This window comes from Octodon degus, unplaced genomic scaffold, assembly GCF_000260255.1.
Source record: "Octodon degus isolate 3935 unplaced genomic scaffold, OctDeg1.0 scaffold00274, whole genome shotgun sequence".
In the NCBI taxonomy this organism is placed as follows: domain Eukaryota; kingdom Metazoa; phylum Chordata; class Mammalia; order Rodentia; family Octodontidae; genus Octodon; species Octodon degus.
Window position 1 is genome coordinate 677,247 of NW_004524850.1, and position 8,685 is coordinate 685,931.

At 51.6% G+C, this 8,685-nt stretch overlaps 1 protein-coding gene and 1 pseudogene across 1 annotated transcript in view; both read right to left on the reverse strand.

Annotated features, from left to right (window-relative positions):
- The window catches only part of LOC111814145 (zinc finger protein 431-like), a 629,125-nt gene that overhangs the window by 444,693 nt on the left and 175,747 nt on the right, over positions 1 to 8,685 (reverse strand). The gene's annotated exons all lie outside the window — the stretch shown is intronic.
- The window catches only part of LOC101564037, a 6,604-nt pseudogene continuing 3,032 nt past the window's right edge, over positions 5,114 to 8,685 (reverse strand).

Here is an 8,685-nt window from a genome sequence, read left to right on the forward strand (position 1 = left end):
GCTTGCCAGGGAAGGGCTTATTCCACAGAGCCATCTTCCCGGCCCCTCCCCTCCCCTTTTGGTCGACTGTCCCCCTCAGTGTGCGCAGTGTTGCCCTATTACACCAGGGGTACACATCTTGGCATGGACACCCTCAGGGTAAAACAGCCGCCTCACACGCCATGTGCAGACATGGTGACACTAAGTTCTACTGGGGTGACCACTACTGATCGCTTATTTATTGTGCAGACAGGGTTCTGCAGTAGTTTTGTAGAAATATGGATTTGAGACAAAAGCCTGATGTCCCAAGAGAGCAGGGAACACTGGACTGAGCCCGAGGAGGGTTGCTGTCTGTTTGCAAATTTCCAGCAAGCTGGGACCCAAAGCAGCAGATAACAGCTTCTCCTGCAGGCGCCCTGTCCCTGGATCCCTTGCGTGGGATGTTATCGGCTAGCATTTGTGTGGACCTAGAGTTAGGCAAATGGTGGAAATCAATAGAGATAGAAGTTTGCATTCACTTAAGTAATTATGTACATTCCTCAGCCTGCCTTGAGCCCTCAATAAGCGTGAGCTGCTTCCGAGGCTCACTGGGAGAGAGACTAATCTCAGTGAGACCTCTGAAGCTACATCCATTGGGTCTCGTCGTTTCTTTCGGCACTGGCCCATAACTTACAACAGTTTCTATTTTCCACTTTGCAAATATCTTCTTTCTTTTCTTTCTTTTTTTTTTTTTTAACCTGGGATTGAACTCAGGCCCTTGCACCTTCTTTAACTGTGCCATCTCCCCGGCCCCTACATATCTTTTTTCTTTTTTTTGTGGAACTGGGGATTGAACTCAGGCCCTTGCACTTGCCAGGCAAGCACTTATTCAACCAAGCTATTTCCCTGGCTCCACATTTATTTTTTCTAGTATCCCTCTTGGATTCTCTAAAGACTTTTTACATCATCAGGATGGTGACGGCGTCAGCTTTATTCTCCCTTCTACGTCGGTACTCCTATTCAGGGGCCCAAATCTCCAATTCAGTACTGAGCCGCAGTAGGGAGAACACATTTTTCCCTGGGAGAAAACATTCAGTCTTAGGGCTGGGGAGATAGCTCAGTAGAATAAGAGCTTGCCTGGCAAGCACAAGGGCCTGAGTTCACTCCTATACTGCAAAAGAAGAAAAAAAAAATTCAGTCTTTTAACATTCTGTGTAATATTGCTTGTAGGCTCTGGTGGACAGCCTTTAAAAGGTCATGGGGTGGGCTGGTGAGATGGCTCAGTGGTCTAAAGCACCTACTTAGAACAGGCTTGGCAAAGCACGGGGACCGCGGTTCAATCCCCCAGCACCACATGCCAGCCAGCCCTGCCCCCTGGTGGGCTGAGCTGGCCACACACACACACACAAATAAATAAAATTTAAAAAATAAATAAATAAAAGGTCACGGGGGCCGGGGAGATGGCTCAGTGGAATGAGCACTTGCCTGGCAGGCGCAAGGGCCTGAGTTCAATCCCCGGTTCTGCCAAAAATAAAAATAAATAAGAAAATATATAAGGTCATGGGTGTTTATTTTGTATCGGGAGGATTTTCACCACGAATGTCACTAAATTTTTGGGGGGTGACTTTTCTTCTTCCTTTGAAAGAATTACCTGTTTCTTCTTTAGATTTGTTACAAAACGGGTCACTGAACAGTGCGTGCAAAGGCAGGGCTGCAGGCATAGACTTCACCACTGGTCAGAGAACACAGAAAAAGAATTCCGCTCCCCCAGGCGAACAGATACCTGCCTGAGAGAAGGCCGCCCTCGGGCCCAGACGCCGCTGAGGACCTCATCTTGGACTGTAAGGTCATGCGGGGGTCTGCCCGCATCACCCACTAGGAGCACTTGCCCGGGTTGGTGACGTGGTGTCAAAGATCCTAGTGATATTTATTAGTTACAAAGTGGAAAACAGAGACTGCGCCGTCGGGGCCGGGGAGACGGCTCAGCGCAATGAGCTGTGCAGATACGAATGGCCGCGCTGAGCGGGTGCCTACCGAGTACACTGGGGTGCTGAGAATGTGTGAGAGAGGTGGCGTGGGTGTATGAGCACCCCCTGGGGGTCTGCATGGACCTGTGAGACGGCCTGGTGTGTGTACAGTGACATGCCCTTTGCAGGACAGGTGGCATCTGTGAGCGTGCATGTTCACATGCCCCATGGGTGTGACACAGCCACTACTCTCACTGCTGGGATGGAATATCCTGCACAGAAAGTGAAAGAGCAAAGGTTTATTTAGCTCATGGGTTTTTGTCTTGATGTATGCGGTACAGGGTCTCACTACGCAGCTTGGACTCCTAGTGATGCTTGTTTTCAGCCTCCCTGGCGCTGGGACTACAGGCTTGTGCTAGCACGCCCGGGCGCAGTCTCCAGCTCGGTGTGTCTGGGGCGGGGCCGGCGCAGTATGGGGCATGGGGGATCAAATCCCGGTCCACGTAGCTCAGTTTATAGAGATTTCAGTCCATGATTGGCTGGCACCAAGGCAGGGTGGCACACGGCAGAGGGACAACAGCTCACGATGGCAGGAGACAGCATACGCATCAGATTAGGGAGAGCCTTCCTGTCCCTTGCATGCTACGCAGAGCACCCACCCTGGGCTGGGTTAGCACTCACACGTTTAATCCCAGACCTGGACCACGACTCAATCACGCACTGTACATTCAACCACCCAAGATGGAACATTGCAGAGGGCTGGAGGCTTTGGGGGATGTCTAGGCTACATGACACCCATCACAGCTCAAAAGACTCAGGTAGTCCATGTGCAAGAGACGTCAAATCCTAAGAGTTCCAGCACTGCTGACAATCCAAGGGAAAGTCTCCTGAGATTCAAGACAAACACTAGCTGTGAGCCCTGCACAAATGATAGCTAAACACCTGCAACACTCAACAGCACAGGAGATGTTTCCATTCTAAAAATGGCAAACAGGGAAACAAAGGAATGGGACCACAGCGAGTCCAAGAGCCAGCAGGGCAGACAGCATGTCCTGCATTTGTCAAGCCCCAATTCTGCCCTCTCTGAGCTGCTTGGCCAGCTGGGGGGGAGGCAGCTGGGCCCCCAAGCCACCCAGAGGTCCCTCTTGGGACGAGAAAGACACAGAGTCTCTGGCCTATCACTGCAGCCAAGCACCCTTTCCCTTTAGAAAGCCAAGCAGATGCCCTGTGGGTGCAGCACCGGGGCGCATAGCCCGCCGCATCCTCCCTTAGAGCCCGTGCGCCAGGCCCGTGGCTCCTGCTGCCTCCCTCCCTGGACACACAGTGACCGCTCCCGAGGCAGCGGCGGGCACACACTCATCTGCTAAGCCTGATTCAGGAAGCAGCCGAAACCCTAACCCATACAAACTACAGCGGCTGTGGGACTGGGTGGCAGAGGCCGCTGGTAGTGGGGCAAGCACGCATTTAGAGTTCTAAAATCCCGTGATGATCTCCTTTTACCTGCAGTCCTTGGCTTTACAACTGTAGTACCGTAGGTGCGGAGAGGGGGCTCTCAGCATCCCTGCTCTGTGACTCATTCCTATAACTGAATTAACATCTCCAGGAGAAAAGGGCTCAAAGGATGTCAACTGTCATCACTCATTCACTTTTCAAGTTAACATTAACAATCTTAAGATTCCTGGGGCTGGAGAGATGGCTCAGTGGTCTAAAGCACCTACTTGGAACAAGCGTGGCAAAGCACAGGGACCGCGGTTCAATCCTCCATGCACCACATGCCAGCCAGCCGCGCCCCCTGGTGGGCTGAGCTGGCCACACACACACACACACACACACACACACACACACACACACACACACACACAATAAATAAATGTTAAAAAAAAAAAAAAAAAAAAAATCCCTTTTTTTTTTTTGGTGGAACCGTGGATTAAACTCAGGCCCTTGCGCTTATTCTACTGAGCCATCTCCCCGGCCCCTTAAAATTCCAACTTGTAATAAGAAGCTTCCCCGTTAATGAGCTGGAATAGGTGTCACAGGGTAGAAAGAAGGCCTTTCGTCAGTCTGGCCCTTCCTACGGCAAAGGTGAAGCCCACTGCAGGCGCCCACCACAGAGGCCGGGCCTTGGAGTGGGCCACACGGACAGCACGGCTCTCAGCCAAGCCCAGACTTGCTCCGGCCCGCATCTGTAAGGCCTCCGAGGTTTGTCTAATACTCTATAAAGCACGTAGGACTGTCTGCATTCAGCTCCTTCTGCAAGGAATTTAGCTTTTGCAGTCTTGTATGGTGTGGTCTGTTGTCTGAGACTGTCTACATGTAACAGACGTAGGTCAGTCACAAGACAAACTGGGCCACCTCGTCCCTTATGCAAAACCCCAAATGAGCACTGAGCAGGCAAAAGCTGGAGTCTCACTCCGGTGCTCTGAGCACACTGGGCACGACAGCTGTCCCTCTCAGACGGAAGCCAGCCTCTCCCAACTGCCGCCTGCAAGGGGGGCGATCTGGCGTGCTGGGACGACCTGGTCAGGTGTTCTGGATGCCTGCCCTCGGGAGGGACACAGCGTCCCTGGGGGTGGCCAATCTGCCTTCCACAGAAGTGCTGGCTGCTTCGTACAGGCTGAGATTCTGACTTACAGCAGGGGCAGTCCCTGGTACGCCAAGGGCCTACGGCCAGGCTGCGAGCCGTTCCCCACCAGAGGGGAGCTCCACCCCTGCACGCCCCCTTCCCACGCGCATGACGTCACTGCGCAGCCTTGTCACTGCTTCACTGTCTTCCAAGTGTAATTTATTTAACGTATTCCACAATACCTCAGTGTACTGAGTGGATTTACACACTGCTTCCATGAATAGCATTTCAACAGCACATGCCCCTTCCTGCCCTCAACAGTGAGGACAGCGCTGAAGGCTTCTCCGCTGCTCACACAAGGTTTGTTCCCCAGTGGGCCTTCTTCCATGCCTGAGCACAGCGCCGCAAGGCTTCCCACATGACTTATACACACAGGCCTTCTGCCAGGCTGGGAGGCCTTGAATGTTCTCGACAGTCGGTTAAAGGCTATGTGGGGAGCCAGGGAGATGGTTCTGCAGAGTAAGCGCTTGCCTGGCAAGAACAAGGGCCTGAGTTCAATCCCCAGTTCCGCCAAAAAAACCAGAAGAACTATGTGACACTTCCTATATACATACCATTTCTCTCCAGTGTGAGTCCACACGTCTTGCTGACAATGTCTGTGATCTGAAAGCTGCCCACGCACTCTGGCTCTCTCCCTGCAGTGAGGCTCTGTGTGTTTCACAACCTCCGTGACAACACACACTGGTCACATACAGTGTTTCCACCCAATGCGACTCCTTTCACGCACTTAGCACTCTCTGTGCTAAGTCCTCCCACATTACTTACACATTCCAGGTGCCTCCCTTACGTGTCTGTGCGTGCCTTTGGCAAGCATCACGTGCGATGAAGGCTCGGCCACACCAGCAACACAGACAGGGTCCTCCCCAGTGCAGCTCCGTGCATAAAGGGGCCAATTCTCCTTCCTACTGAGAGCTCTGCCACACTGCTTAGACGCCTAGGGTTTTGCCCCAGCGTGAGTCCTTTCATGTACTCGCCAACTTGATTTGCTACTGAAAGTCTTCCCACACTGTGAACAGATGTAGGGCTTCTCCCCAGTGTGAGTCCGCTCATGCCGCTCACAATCACAGCGTGTGTAGAAAGCTTTTCCACACTGCTTACATGCATAGGGTTTCTCCCCGGTGTGAATCCTTTCATGTGTCTTACACCTGTGATACGTGACGAAGGCTTTCCCACACTGCTTACATGCGTAGGGTTTCTCCTCAGCGTGCGTCCTCTCGTGCCTCTGCCAACCTCCTTTGGTGCTGAAAGCTTTCCCACACTGTGCACACGTGTATGGCTTCTCCCCAGTGTGAGTCCGCTCATGCCGCTGACAATTACCATGTGTGAAGAAAGCTTTTCCACACTGCTTACACGCATATGGCTTTTCCCCAGTGTGAATCCGTTCGTGCGTTTGCCAGCTGTACCTTCGGGTGAAAGCTTTGCCACACTGCTTACATTTATATGGTGTCTCCCCAGTATGAGTCCACATGTGTGTTTCACAATCTCTGCGTGTCACAAATACCTTCCCGCAATGCTTGCATACGTAGGGTTTCTCCCCAGTGTGAATCCGTTCATGCACCTGCCAAATATACTTACTGCTTAAAGCTTTGCCACACTGCTTACACACATAGGGCTTCTCCCCAGTGTGAGTCCGTTCATGATTTCGCCAATTAGCCATTCTGATGAAAGCTTTGCCACAATGCTTACACGCATAGGGTTTCTCCCCAGTGTGATTCCGTTCATGCATTTGCCAACTATACCTGCTGCTGAACGCTTTGCCGCACTGCTTACACGCATAGGGTTTCTCCCCGGTGTGAGTCCGTTCATGAGTTTGACAAGTACCACGCTCAATGAAAGCTTTGCCGCAGTGCTTACATGCATAGGGCTTCTCCCCACTGTGAGTTCGTTCGTGCATTTTCCAACTATGCTTGCTGCTCAACTCTTTCCCACACTGCTTACACGCATAGAGTTTCTTCCCCGTGTGTATCACTTCATGTCTTTGACAAGCACGATACTCGCTGAAAGCTTTGCCACACTGCTTACACGCATACGGTTTCTCCCCAGTGTGAGTCCGTTCGTGCCTTTGACAATTACCACGTGTGAAGAAAGCTTTGCCACAGTGCTTACACGCATAGGGTTTCTCCCCGGTGTGATTCTGTTCATGCACTTGCCAACTATACCTGCTGCTAAAAGCTTTGCCACACTGCTTACACGCATAGGGCTTCTCTCCGGTGTGAGTCCGTTCATGCCGCTGACAATTACCATGTGTTCTGAAAGCTTTCCCACACTGCTTACACACATAGGGCTTCTCTCCACTGTGGGTCTTTTCATGCTGCTGAAGAAAATATCTCACACTGAAAGCTTTGCCACATTTATCACACACATAGGGTGCTCCCCCTGCGTGAGTCCATTCGCGCTGCTGACAAACACCACGTCTGATAAAAGCTTTCCCACATTGCTTACACGCATAGGGTTTCTCCACAGCGTGAGTCTGTTCCTGCATGTGCGAATTACACTTGCTTCCAAAGCCTTTGCCACGTGGCTTACACAGGTCGGGTTCCTTCGCAGTGTCCATATCTTCATGCTGCTGACACAAATGAAGAGTGATGAATGCTTTCTCACACTGCCTCCAGGCATGGGCTTTCTTGTCTTTGTGATTCCTTTCATGTATTTTCCAAGCTAATTTGCTTCTGAAAGCTTTCCCACACGCCATGCATTCAAAGGGCTTCTCCCCAGCATGAGTCTGTTCGTGCATTTGACAAACAGCACTTGTGGCAAAGGCTTTTCCACAGTGCTTACATCCACAGGGATTCTCCCCAGGCTGGGTCCGCTCACAAATCGGACAACTCTGTCTGCTGCTGCAAGCGTTGCCACATGGCTTACCCTCACTGAAACTGTCCCCACCGTGAGTCTGCTCATGCCTCTGACAAGCACGGTGCTCGCTGAAAGCTCTGCCACACTGCTCACAAGCACCAGGTGTGCCTCCACAGTGGGTCCTTGCATGTTCTTCGAGAAAATGTTGTCCACTGAACGCTTCCCCGCACTGCTTACATACACAGGGTTCATCCGTGGATTGCCCTCTTGCAGGATTACCTGAGGAGCTGGTGCTGAAACATTTTCCACTGTGTTTATGAACATGGGCTTCTTCCCCACAGCGAGCATTTTCATGTGCCTGGATGTTGTAAGAAGAATTAAAACTTCTTCCATAGGTTACACTTGAACACATATCATCTTCGCAGGGACAGCCTTTTTCCCGGATTTCAACATCGGCTGTCGTCAGCGACTTGACATCCAGGTACTCTGCACTGGTGACTGCTTCGCCAAGGCTGTGGCAGGCAGGCAGCTTTTCTTGACCTCCGTGCTGTTTGTCTGCTCTGCGCGCAGGGTCGCCCAAGACGGGCCCATCTACAGATGAGCGACCGGCCAGGGGCCTCCTGGGACACATGCTTCCACCTGGTCTTACAGCACCAACTGGCACGTGTACATCCGGATCTGGATTCTGAGAAGCCACTGCTCCAGGCGGACACCGCAATTCACAGCCACAGGACAGCTCTCCCTCCTCACTTCTGTACGGAGAGAGAATCAAGACCACCAATTGCATTTAGTACTCTCAGTAATGACGTCCCACGAGGGGATCTGGCTTGATGCTCTCTAAGAATACTTAATCATCCCCTTCCTGTACCCCCGGCATGGACACAGCTTTTACCAAAACACAAGGATTCACTGAGGAGCCTGGCATCCACCCACCTGCGATACACAACACTGACTCTCACTGAGGAATCGGAACACATCGTGGTGAAACAGGCTCCTTATACTGACGGGCTTTTGAGACCTTTTCCTGCCTGGCTCCATCCCTCCCCTGGCACGGGGCCTCTGCACCCACTCTGCCCACCTGCCTCTGTTTGCACAATTCCTCTTCTCTTTACTCCTTAATTCATGTAGCGGGATGCTCACGCAAAATATACCCTGTAATACTGAACATTTTTCTGCCTTATTTAATCTAACGTTACAGGCTCTGGATCCGTGCACACTTTGCTAAGTACCCTGGCTTCTCTTTTTGAGAATGAATGGCATGGTATTACATGTGCACACCACATGTTTCTCAACTGGAAACTGAAACCAGGGTTCAACCCACATGAAGCTTCATTTTTATGTTAT